The following is a 13,539-nucleotide window of genomic DNA, read 5'->3' on the forward strand; positions in this document are numbered from 1 at the left end:
GGGAGGGAGAGAAAGAAGGAAGGAAGGAAGGAAGGAAGGAAGGAAGGAAGGAAGGAAGGAAGGAAGGATGAAGGAGGGAGGGAGGGAAGGAAGGACAAAAAAGGGGAAGGGAAAGGAAAGGACTGCTAGACCAGGGGAGAGAGGAGGGGGGCTAGGAAGGCAAGTGGCCAGAGATGGCATGGTGCTTGTACCTCAGCTGTGTGACATCAGGCAAGCCCCATCACTTCTCTGAGCCACAGAGGCCTCATCTGTTAAATGGGGGTGCATCTGTCAAACAGGGGCGATAGTACCCAGCCTGTAGACTTGTTGAGAGGAGTAAATGAGATAATATGCAGAAAGTGCCTACTATGCTACCTGACACATAATACATACACAGTAAATTACATACATATGTATGTTTGTGTGTGTTTGTATATATATTTATATATATTTAAGTCAGAGAGTTTACCAAGAAGGCTATTGCAATTGCCTAGGCAGGAGATGCAGAGAATCCAAATTCAACCATTGTGGAAGGTGAGAAGAGGACATCAAGAGCTGTTTCAGACAGTTATTTGCCCTTTGGGAATGGGTTGGATATGGATCTTGTCTTTCTAAAAACATCCCAGAGTTCATCTCAGCGTTTTGTCCTCAGACACTAACCTGTGACTCCTGCATTCCTCGTCACCTTCTTCCATTTTTTCACTGCCCGCTTTGTATTATGTGTATGTATGCTTGTTCAAGGCTTGTCCGTTTGCAGTTTGTCTGGCTAGCCTCAGGCCTAGGATGCCTGGAGGTCAGGCAAAGGTCCTGCTGCTGGGACCTCTAGGTAGGGATGTCGCAGGCAGCAGTGGACAGATCCTGGCGGTTTCGGTTTCAGATGACAATCAGATGAGGATCTGCCCAGCCACCACGTTCATCCCTGAAGCTAAGGTTGAGAAAGGAAGTGCTGAGGAAGTTGACCATGGAGATGGTTTAGCTGGTGTCTGGGTTTCATCAGCCTACCCCTCAGGCACAGGTCCCCCGGTTCCCCGGCCAGGCAGCCTTCCTCCCACGCCTGTCTTCAGTGTGCCAGCTCTTAACACAGATACCACAGGTACCATTCAGGGGGTGCTCCGGCCCCTCTAGAAGAGCGGCAAAAAGGGGCAAGCAGTTTGTGTGTGTGTGTGTAGCTCGACCACTGTTTAACCTACTCGGAGCATGTTCATCTGAGGTTGCCAGCGGTGGATGGACTTGCGGCAATTGTTAAGGGCTAAGACCCCCAAAGCCATCTCACGGTGCTGCCACCGTCTCCAGGCTGTACTGAGCCTGGGGCAGTTGTTAATAGTTTCAAGGGCAGCTATTAGTCTCCATGGTCTGCAGGTCCCCCTCCAAGATCATTTAATTCAGATGTTCATTTTAAGATGTTAGTTTGTGTTTTGGTTTTTCTGGTATCTGTTCCCTGTTCTAAGGTGATAACTCAGCCCTTTCGATTTCTTTGGGGTAGAAATAAAATAAAATCTTTTGAAGACAACCTCTTAAACTGTCTCATATGAATTCCTGGGCTTACTCAAGAGATGATATCAGGTGTTGAGAGAGGAAAGCACAGAGAGAGCAGAGTGAGGGGAGAGGAACCTGAACCACTGCCCCGGCATCACCGTGGAGGAGTGGGGTCTCCAAGCAGCATAGCTGCATGGGTATGTTGGACCCTGCACGCCAGGTCTGCCAGCCTGGGCCAAGGTTCCCAGACCACAGGGAGCAGTAACATGACCCAACTTAGAGTCCTGTGGGACAAGGGACAAGGGGGTGATCAGCACGACATGGTGAGAGGCCCTTCCATACCCGCCTCCTGATCTCCAAGAAGCAATTCTCCAGGACTCCTGAGCAACCCTGGGGAGGGGGAGGTAGCCTCAGTAATGCAGGAGATTGAATCCCCTGGGGCCAGTCAGGATGGGGCTGAGCGTTAGATTTAGATTGGTTTAAATTTTTTTAAATAGGACGTCTTTTGCCTCCAGGATTTGCGGAGGCAGATTGATCCCTCCAAATGCAGCCAGGACACTTATTGGCTGTTCCAGGTGCATCTGTGAGCCAGGTGAACATGGGCACAACGCAGGTGAGACCCTCCTTCCCAGGTCCCACAGGCAGCCTCATCAGGTCCCGCAAAGGAGGAGCTGAAGATGTGCCTTTTTAGACCATCTTGGTTGACTGGCTTTGGGGTCCCTTTCGTGGTGGATTGTCAGTTCCTTGATATCATGCTGGACCCCTATTAACTCAGTAGGGAGGGCACCAGGTTCAAGAGACCAAAGAAGAGACCCAGAGCCTACGAGACCAGGGGGGTTATTAGTGGGAAACGTACACATGGGGATGCTCCCGTCGTGGCACGCTGGGCAGGAGAACCACAGCCACTTGCCAAAAACACGCAATTTGTAGCATTTTCACTTCGCACCCTTCCCCAACAGGCTCCACCTGGCAGCCTTCATTTAATCCAAAAGAAAGGACCTTGATCCCCTGTGTGGCCGTGTTCCACTGGACAGCAGGGGAACTCAGATATTCTCGTAGATTAGAAATGAATTGGCTGGGTGCGGTGGCTCACGCCTGTAATCCCAGCACTTTGGGAGGCAGAATCACCATTTCCTTCCCAATTCAGTGTTCAAGAGAGGCCAAATCACCACTTCCTTCCCAGTTCGGTGTTTAAGAGGTTTGTTTCTCGGACTTTCCTGCTTCACCCTCACCATGTCTAACCCGTCTGAGCAGAGCTTCCTACCTACAACTGATATGGGTGCAGCCCCCAGGTGCAGACCCCCGCCCAGAACTTCTGTATATAGACACCCTCTGTGCTACTCCTCCAAGAAAAAGTCTGTAAGCTCTCTTCTGGTGTCTGCTCTTCACACAAATGAGCACAGTAAGGAAAAAAGAGATGAATTGGGAGCGTAAATCCCAATGATCCAGTTTGGAGCCGACCACAATAGCTCAGGCAAATTCACTTCCGTCTCAGTTTCTCCACCCATACGGATGGGAATAACAGCTGCCTCACTCATTTTACTGCCACCATGTAAGTGGTAAAATGCTCTAAGGTTGTAAGGAGTTTTTAGACGCAAGGGACCCCTATTCTTTTAGAGAACTAAACCCAGAACTTCAGCAAGTGAGACCATTTCCTCACTCTAGACACGTATAAGTCAGAGCTTTGGGTGCTGAGATCTCTGATTCACATAAGAATAAACACAGAATTCACTAAATAACATGTCTGTGCCTCTTAAATCCACTCAAGTACTACAGTGGCTGCAGCAATGGGGTCCTGACCTGGCTCAGCCTCCGAGTCTCCAAGCTTTAGCGAGTCCCGATCTCTTGCAAAGTTCACCTGATAAGGAAATGACGGCCTTGATTCTGGTCCTGATTCTTTCCCTCACTGGCTGTCATTTAACCGCAAGCAAGCTTTCTCAGGTGTGGAATCAAGACAGCGGGGGCAGAATGAAGACCACCTCCAACTCCAATTCCTCAGTCTCCCTGCCAGTGCAAAGGGAGGTCGAGACAGTCCTGAAGATCCTCCTGCCTCATCATATTCCTGCGCATGAGTCCAGGGAGGGATGCAGAGCTGGGCAGAGCTAGTCGCTGACGTGGCCCAGGCCCCACAGGGCCTTTTAGGACCAGCAGCCCTTTCTGGACCTGTGGGACCAGGAGTATAGGCACAGGGGAAGACTGAGGAGGCCGGGAGTGCAGGAGTACCCGGCTGGCCCCCTCTGCCCAGGCCCACCGGGACAGCCCCAGTGAGCTCACGTCTGCAGTAAGCTCACTTCCCATAACTGGGACAGTGAGACATGCCTGGGAAGCCAAGCCCAGGTGAGAAGTGATGGCTGCCTCCTCAGGAATGTGCTGCCTAATTAACGCTGCCTCCCAGCTGGCTCCTGCCCAGGCTAGGACTACTCCCCCAGGGTAGTGCTGGCCAGCCTCCAGACTGAGTCATTCTGCGAGCATTTATTGAGGGCCTACTATGCAACGGGCATAACAAGAAGGAATACAAGCCACACAGGAGAGTACAGTCTATCTGTCCCAGACAGACTTTCAGAGACAGATTGTAAGAGAGCCTCAAGAGCTCTACTGGTAAAGCCCCCAGACCTCCATCAACGCACAGCCCTCCCACTCCCTGCCCACAGCTCCAAGCCCTTAACTTGTTTCCTTTCCCTTTCAAAGCACCCACAGTTCTCAATCTCCTTCTAGGCTCCTCTTCCTCTTAAGGTGTATGCAGCAGGCTGCTGCCTCCTCATTTTCCTTCCGGGACAGTCTGAACCACCCACTGTCCATCCATTGGCAGACATCAGGTTTATTGCATCCTGTCCTTGGCAGGGTGTCCAAGAGAGGCCATAAAGTGAGGCCACACCCATGTGCCTGGAGGAGGGGCTCTCAGTAGAGGTGCTCTCCAGGTGGATTACCTATAGAGCAGATCCTCAGGCAGGAAAGCCTAACTTGGAAGACAGGCCTCAGATGGGCAAGGGGCCTTCCTCTCAAAGAGCATGTGCCCCGAGGGCTGAAGTTGGAAGAGGTTAGAACCCTCAGCGTGGCCTACATGGTATGTGGTCAGAGCAGTCATTCTCCTTGTGATAAGATCCAATCTTTTATCTTTACTAGCTCTGTGTCTGCATTTGTTAGGATTGCATCCCACCCGGAAAAAGAGACACCCCCAAAAAATAGGCTTACACGGTTTTGAGGGGCTATTTGTCTCATTTAATGAGAACTTAGAGGTTAGGCATTCAGGGCCTGACCATGGATCCAAATGTCATCAGGGGTCCAGGCTCCTTACCCTGCTCCCCAGCCTCCCTTAGCATGTACCTTTTATCGCCACAAGACAGCTGCCCCATCTCCAACATCCAGTTCAAATTCCAAGCAGGAAGAGGAAGATCGAAGGACTAGTTGAGTCTCTCCCCTTTAAGGAGCTTTCCTGGAAGTTCCACACACGTTCTTACAACTTATTGGCCAGAACTGTGTCACACAGCCACCTCTATCTGCAAGAGAGGCTGAGAAATGTATTTTTAGTTGATCATTTGCTGCCACCAACAACATCAGATTTGGTTAAATGAGGAATAAAAACTGGTATAGAACTTGCCAGGAGAGAGATGTGTAGGAGCGAAGGGAAAACTCCCCCCTTGCCCGTGAAGGGGCTCCTGCTCGGTCCCAAGTCAGGCTCTCAAAGACATAAGACAAGGCTACAGGGGAACCTCATCCAGTTTTTATTTTGGGGACTCACAGCAGTTTTTCTAAATAGACACAGGTCTGGTCAGAACCACAAAACTGACCAGTCTGCAGGGCTGAATTGAATAGCAGGCTTTTGGGGCTTTAGGCTTGTGATCTACCCAATGGCATCCACTTTATGGCATAAGAACACAGAAAGACAAAGACAAAGGAAAAGAGGATTTCTGAGAGGAAAAAGGATCAGACAACATGAATATTCATTCCAAAAGTACACCAGAGTTGCCATACCCAAGACTAGTCTTACAAATGCTTTTCTCCCATTAATCAAGATTTGGGAGAGAAAAAGGCAGTGCTTTTACCATTTGCTTAACCAGATTCCACAGAGAGACAGACTGAGAGCCTGGCTGGTAAAAAGTTTCTTACCCTTCTGCTGGCTGGTGAGGTCCTGAGTTCTTTTGATGGTAGCTTCTAGAGGAACAGAGCAGCACTGATGTGCTGCTCACAGTGCCAAAACTGTAGAGAAAGTTTGCTGAAAATCAACTGAAAAATGGCAGATTAATAAAAGAAAAGGCATACACATTTTATTAATATGCATGGAAGGGGAGTGGGGGAAGAGGAAATCATGGAGTGATTACCCCAACCCTGCAATGAGGTACAAAAGTTTATACACCCTCGATAAGGTTAGGATTTGTGTCCCTGCCCAAATCTCATGTTGAATTGGTAGAAGGGCCTGGTGGGAGGCGATTGGATCATGGGGGCTGTTCTCGTGATAGTGAGTGAGTTCTCACGAGATCTGATGGTTTAAAAGCATGTGGCACTTCCCCTTCATTCTCTCTCTCCTGCTCCGCCGTGGTAAATCGTGCTTGCTTTCCCTTCATCTCCTGCCATGAGTGTAAGTTCCTGAGGCCTCCCACCCATCCTTCCTGTACAGCCTACAAAACTGTGAGTCAATTAAACCTCTATTATTCATAATTACCAGTCTAGGGTAGTTCTTTGTAGCAGTGTGAGAATGAACTAACACAGAAAACTGATACCAGGAGTGGGGCATTGCTATAAAGATGCCTGAAAATAAGGAAGCAATTTTGGAACTGGGTAATGGGCAGAGGTTGGAACAGTTTGCAGGGCTCAGAAGAAGATGGGAAAATGTGGGAAAGTTTGGAACTTCCTCGAGACTTGTTGAATGGTTTTGACAAAGATGCTGATAGTGATATGGACAATAAAGTCCAGCTGAGGTGCTCTCAGATGGAGAGGAGGAACGTATTAGGAACTGGAGTAAAGGTCATTCTTGCTATGCTTTAGCAAAGAGACCGGCAGCATTTTGCCCCAGCCCTAGAGATCTGTGGCACTTTGAGCTTGACAGACATGATTTAGAGTATCTGGAGGAAGATATTTCTAAGTGGGAAATCATTCAAGAGGTGACCTGGCCTGGCTGATCCTAGCAGTGTACAATCATATGTGTTCACAAAGTGATAATCTGAAATCAAAACTTATGTTTAAAAGGGAATTAGAACATAAAAGTTTGGAAAATTTGCAGCCTGACCATGTGGTAGAAATAACCATTTTCTGGGAAGAAATTCAAGCTAGATGCCAGGCACAGTGGCTCACACCTATAATCCCAGCACTTTGGGAGGCCAAGGCAGGTGGACCACCTGAGGTCAGGAGCTTGAGACCAGCCTAGCCAACATGGCGAAACCCCGTCTCTACTAATAATACAAAAATTAACCATGCATGGTGGTGGACGCCTATAATCCTAACTGCTTAGGAGACCGAGACAGGAGAATTACTTGAACCTGGAAGGAGGAGGTTGCAGGGAGCAGGGATTGCACCACTGCACTCCAGCCTGGGCAACAAGAGTGAGACTCTGTTTCTGGAAAAAAAAGAAAAGAAAAGAAAAAGAAAAAATCTACCCATCTGACAAAGGGCCGATATCCAGAATCTACAAAGAACTAAAATAGATTTACAAAAAAAAACAAACAAGCCCATTCAAAAGTGGGCAAAGGATATGAACAGACATTTTACAAAAGAAGACATACATGAGGCCAACAAACATATGAAAAAATGCTCATCATCACTGGTCATTAGGGAAATGCAAATCAAAACTACATTGAGATACCATCTCACGCCAGTTAGAATGGCAATCATTAAAAAATCTGGAGACAACAGATGCTGGAGAGGTTGTGGAGAAATAGGAATGCTTTTACACTGTTGGTGGGAGTGTAAATTAGTTCAACCATTGTGGAAGACAGTGTGGCGATTCCTTAAGGACCTAGAAATAGAAATTCCATTTGACCCAGCAACCGCATTACTGAGTATATATCCAAAGGATTATAAATTGTTCTACTATAAGGACACATGCACACAAATGTTCATTGCAGCACTGTTTACAATAGCAAAGACTTGGAACCAACCCAAATGCCCATCAATGATAGACTGGACAGGGAAAATGTGGCGCCTATACAACATGGAATATTATGCAGCCATCAAAAATGATGAGTTCGTGTCCTTTGTAGGGACATGGATGAACCTGGAACCCATCATTCTCAGCAAACTGACACAAGAACAGAAAATCAAACACTGCATGTTCTCACTCATAGGTGGGTGTTGAACAATGCGAACACATGGACACAGGGAGGGGAGCATCACACACTGGGGTCTGTCGAGGGGAAATAGGGGAGGGACAGCGGGGGGTGGGGAGTTGGGGAGAGATAACATGAGGAGAAATGCCAGATATAGGTGATGGGGAGGAAGGAAGCAAATCACACTGCCATGTGTGTACCTATGCAACAATCTTGCATGTTCTTCATATGTACCCCAAAACCTAAAATGCAATTTAAAAAAAAAGAAAGAAAAAAGAAATTCAAGCTGGCTACAGAAATTTACATAAGTAAAGACGAGCCAAATGTTAATAGCCAAGACAATGGGGAAAATGTCTCCAGGGCAGTTGGAGATCTTTATGGCAGCCTCTCCCATCGTAGGCATGGAGGCTTGGGAGGGGAACGGTTTCATAGGCCAGGCATAGGGTCCCTGCTGCTCTGTGCAGCATCAGGACAGGGCACCTTGCCACCCAGCTGCTCCAGCTCCAGCTGTGGCTAAAAGGGGTCAAGATACAGTTCAGGCTGTTGCTTCAGAGGGTTCAAGCCCCAAGATTTGTCAGCTACCATATGGTGTTGGGTCTGCAAATGTGTAGAAGGCAAGAGTTGAGGCTTGGAAGCCTCCACCTAGATTTTAGAGGATGTACGGAAATGCCTGGATGTCCAAGCAGAGTCTGCTACAGGAGCAGAACCCTCATGAAGAACCTCTACTAGGACATTGCAGAGGGGAAATATGGCATTGAATCCCCTACAGAGTCCCCACTGGGACACTGCCTAGTGGAGTTGTGAGAAGAAGGCCACCATTCTCCAGACCCCAGAATGGTAGACCCACTGACAACTTGCACTATGCACCTGGCAAAGTAGCAGGCACTCAACACCAGCCCATGAAAGCAGACAAAGGGGCTGTACCCTGCAGAGCCACAAGAACAGAGCTGTCCAAAGTCTTAGGAGCCCACCCCTTTTATAAGCATGCTCTGAATGTGAGACATGGAGTCAAAGGAGATTATTTTGGAGCTTTAAGATTTGGCTGGGTGCGGTGGCTCATGCCTGTAATTCTAGCACTTTGGGAGGCCAAGATGGGAAGATGGCTTGAGGCCCAGAGTTTGAGACCAGCCTAGGTAACATGGCAAAACCCCAACTCTACCAAAAAAATACACACGCACAAAGTAGCCGGGCATGGTGGTACTGGCCTGTAGTCCCAGCTACTTGAGAGGCTGAGGAGGGAGGATGGTTTGAGCCCAGGAGGCAGAGGATGTAGTCAGCTGAAATCACACCCCTGTACTCCAGCCTGAGCAACAGAGCCAGACCCCATATCAAAAAAAAAAAAAAAAAGATCTAATGACTTCCCTCTTGTGTTTTGAACTTGCATGGGGCCTGTAGCCCTTGTTTTGGCCAGTTTCTCCCATTTGGAATGGAACATTTACTCAATGCCTGTACCCTTATTGTGTCTTGGAAGTAACTAACTTATTTTTGATTTTACAAGCTTATAGGCAGAAGGGACTTTCCTTGTCTCAGATGAGACTTTGTCAGAGGCATATGAACCAGAACAACTCCATCTTGAACAGAAGCTGAGTACAATGAGGCTGAAACCTGCTGGGCTACATTCCCAGACAGTTAAGGCCCTCTAAGTCACAGGATGAAATAAGAAGTCAGCACAAGATACACGTCATAAAGACTTTGCTGACACAACACATTGCAGGAAAGAAGCTGGCTAAATCCTACCAAAAACAAAATGGCCATGAGAGTTACCTCTGGTTGTCCTCACTGCTACACTCCTACCAGCGCCATGGCAGTTTACAAATACCATGGCAACATCAGGAAGTTAGCCTATGTGGTCTAAAAAGGGGAGGCATGAATAATCCACCCCTTGTTCAGCATATCATCAAAAAATAACCATAAAAATGGGCAACTAGGAGCCCTCGTGGCTGCTCTGTCTATAAGTAGCCATTCTTTTATTCTTTTACCTTCTTAATAAACTTGCTTTCACTTTGCACTTTAGACTTGCCCTAAATTCTTTCTTGAGCGAGACCCAAGAATCCTTTCTTGGGGTCTGGATCAGGGCTTCTTTCCTTTAATAACTTTGGACTTGGACTTTTGAGTTAATACAGGGATGAATTAAGACTTTGGGGACTGCTGAGAAGGAATAATTGTGTTTTTCAATGTGAGAAAGACATGAGATTTGGGAGGGGCCAGGGTGAAATGATATGGTTTGGATTTGTATCCCTGCCCAAATCTCATGTTGAATTGACAGGGGGGCCTTGTGAAAGGTGATTGGATTGGGGGTTGTTCGCATGATAGTGAGTTCTCACAGGATCTGATGGTTTAAAAGTGTGTGGCACTTCCCCCTTCACTCTCTCTCTGCTGCTCTGTCATGGTGAGTAGTGTTTGCCTCCTATTCAACTTCTGCCATGATTGTAAGTTTCCTGAGGCCTCCCACCCATGCTTCCTGTATAGCCTGTAGAACCATGATTCAATTAAACCTATTTTCTTCATAATTACCCAGTCTCAGGTAGTTCTTCATAGCAGTGTGAAAATGGACTAATACAACCCTTCTTCACAGGGGAGAGAGAAGATGGGGAACGTAGGCAATTCTTTTGAGGGGCAATAAATGATTAGGGAGAATAAATAGACAAGGCAGACACATTAACTTGTAAGTGATTCTCTTTGCAATTTGAATGAGCAGGAGAGGCAGACATTATCTTTTGAAAAACTCTATCCAGGTGTGATTACATTCTTCAGGTTTTTTTCTCTGCCACAGATCATGATATTTCAGGGATGGGATAAAAAGCAATTGTGTTTTTCTTGGTAAGAAGTTTTAATGGCCAGGCACAGTGGCTCATGCCTGTAATCCCAGCACTTTGGGAAGCTGAGGCAGGAGGATTGCTTGAGCCCAGGAGTTTGAGACCAGCCTGGACAACATGAGGAGACCCCATCGCTAGTAAAAATTTAAAAATTAGCCAGGAGTGGTGGTGCATACCTATGGTCCCAACTACTTGGGAGGTTGAGGTGAGAGATATAATCCAAAAAGTACCAAAGAAAAGTCTCAATTAATTTAGGAGTTAATTTTGCTAAGGTTAAGGACATGTCTGTGACACAGCCTCAGGAGGTCCTGAAGACATGTGCCCAAGGTAGTCGGGTACAGCTTGCTTTTAAACATTTTAGGGAGACATGACACATCAATAATTATGTGTAAGATGTACATTGGTTGGGTCCAGTAAGGCAGGACAACTTGAAGGGTGGTGGGGTGGGGGGCTTCCAGGTCAAAAGTAGATAAGAGACAAAAGGTTACATTATTTTGAGTCCTAGATCAGCCTTCCACCAAATACGCAATTTAGTCTGGCTCAGTAAATCTGCATTTTTACATACACCATAGGACAGAGGAAGCAATCGGATATGCATTTGTCTCCAGCAAGCCTCAGAGGGATGACTTTGAGTCCCGTCTGTCCTTTGTCCACAGGGAAATTCCTTTGTCCACAATGTGAGGAAAGTATGTAGCTTTTGATCTTTGTAGCTACCTTACTTAGGAGTAAAATGGGAGGCAGAATTGTCCGACATAGTCTCTAGCTTGACTTTTCCCTTGGCTTGGTGACTTTGGGGTCCTGAAATTTATTTTCCTTTCACAATAGTAATGAGGCATGTCTGACTCCCACTTCCCATCATGGCCTGAACTAGTTTTTCAGGTAACCTTTGGAATTCCTTTGGCCAAGAGGAGGAGTCCATTCAGATGGTTGGGATAGAGGAGTCTTGGTTTTATTTTTGTTTTACAGAGGACTAATTGAGCACCAGAATTTGAGGCTTTAGTGAGCCATGATGGCACCACTGAAGTTGAGCCTGGACAACAAACCAAGACCCTGTCTCAAAAAAAAAAAAAAAAAAGCTTTCTTGGTCAGACAAGGAAATCCCAGAGAGAGTCTTCCCCTGTGCTTGGGGTTGAGGAGAGGAACAAGACAAGGTTAGAGGGACCTTGATTCTGAGGCTTGCTTTCTTTTAATTTCCAAAAGCACTCAGTATGCCCAAGCACCATATTTTGGGGAATTGTTTTCTGTGACCCAACAGATGAAAAAATCATTTTAAGAAGATATGGATCAGAGATCAAAGAAGGGGAGTAGAGGGTCCTTGTTGACTCTTACTAAAGGCTCAGTGGGCTGGCTGTGGCCAGCAATTGGGCAGGTAGCCAGACAACAGCAGGTACATTGGCATTCCCCCACAAGAGAAAGAAGAAAATGCAGAGGTGGCAGAAACCTGAGGGGTTACCAGCCTCATTCTCCATTGCCAAGTGGGCCCCTCATTCATCTCATTTCAGAATATCTCCTTTCCTTCCCCAACATTATCTTAATAATTTCACCTGGTTAATGTCTGTGCTCACCTCCTGCTGCTGCAGGCTAAGCTCATCCTGGCAGTATGAACAAAGAAACCCACCCATTAAAAAGTGCTCTCTAGGCCAGGTGCAATGGCTCATGCCTATAATCCCAGCACTTTGGGAGGCCAAGGCGGGCAGATCATCTGAGATCAGGAGTTTGAGACCAGCCTGGCCAACATGGTAAGACCCCATCTCTACTAAAAGTACAAAAATTATCTGAGTGTGGTGTCAGGTACCTGTAATCCCAGCTTCTTGGGAGACTGAGGCAGGAGAATCGCTTGAACCTGGGAGGTGGAGGTTGTAGTGAGCCAAGATATTACCATTGCACTCCAGCCTGGGTGACAGTGCAAGACTCCATCTCAAAACAAACAAACAAAAAAAGTGCTCTCCAACCTCTTGTGTGCATGCCTTTTTTGTGGAGGTCTGGGGAAAGAGGGTCCTACTACAGAATGAAACTACTCCTTGATGACTCTTGGCACCTAATTGGCCTGCAAAGCTCAACTCTGGGGTCCGTTCCTGCAAGAAGTCAGCAGGACTCCCGGTGGAAGCTTTCCCCCAGGCTGGGCCCCTCTGACTTGTGAGCCTTCCAGCAGCACTTTTATCTACAGTGTAGGAGGGGTCCGATGAAGCCTCTGGTTCCCCTCCTGGACTGAGGACAGGTTCTGATGTAATTGCCCCATGGGTTCTCCTTGCCCACTGCCCAGAGCTGATTCATCAAGACAGGGGAATTGTAATAGAGAATTTAATTCATGCAGAGCCAGCTGAATAGGATACCAGAGTTTTATCACCCAAATAAGTCTCCCCGATAATTCAGAGACTAGGTTTTTTTGTTTTTTTTTTTTTAAAGACAGGGTTTCACCATGTTGGCCAGGCTGGTCTTGAACTCCTGACCTCAGGTGATCTGCCTGCTAGGTTTTTTAAAGGATAATGTGGCTGGTAGGATACCAGGCAGTGGGGAGTGCTGATTGGTCAGGTTGGAGATAAAATCATAGAAGGTCTAAGTGGGTTCTTCTTTCTATTTTCTGTTCCTGGGTGGGATTACAGAACTGGGTGAGCCAGATAACTGGTCTGGGTACCGCCAGCTGGTGCCTCAGAATGCAGGATCTGAAAAATATCCCCAGCACCGATCTTAGATTTTACAATAGTGATGTTATCCATTGGAACAACCAGGAAGGTTTGGAATCTTGTGACCCCTGGCTGGATGACTCCTAAACCATAATTTCTAATCTTGTGGCTAATTTGTTAATCTTACAAAGGCAATCTGGTCCCCAGGCAAGAAGGGGGTTTGTTTTGGGAAAGCGCTGTTATCATCTTTGCTTCAAAGTTCAACTATAAACTAAATTCCTCCCAAAGTTAGTTTGGGCTATATCCATGAATGGACAAGGGCAGCTTGCCGGTTAGAAGCAAGACGGAATTGGATAGGTCAGATCTCTTTCTCTGTCATAATTC

Source organism: Sapajus apella, unplaced genomic scaffold (assembly GCF_009761245.1).
Source record: "Sapajus apella isolate SASKATOON/1434 unplaced genomic scaffold, GSC_monkey_1.0 scaffold66, whole genome shotgun sequence".
NCBI lineage: Eukaryota > Metazoa > Chordata > Mammalia > Primates > Cebidae > Sapajus > Sapajus apella.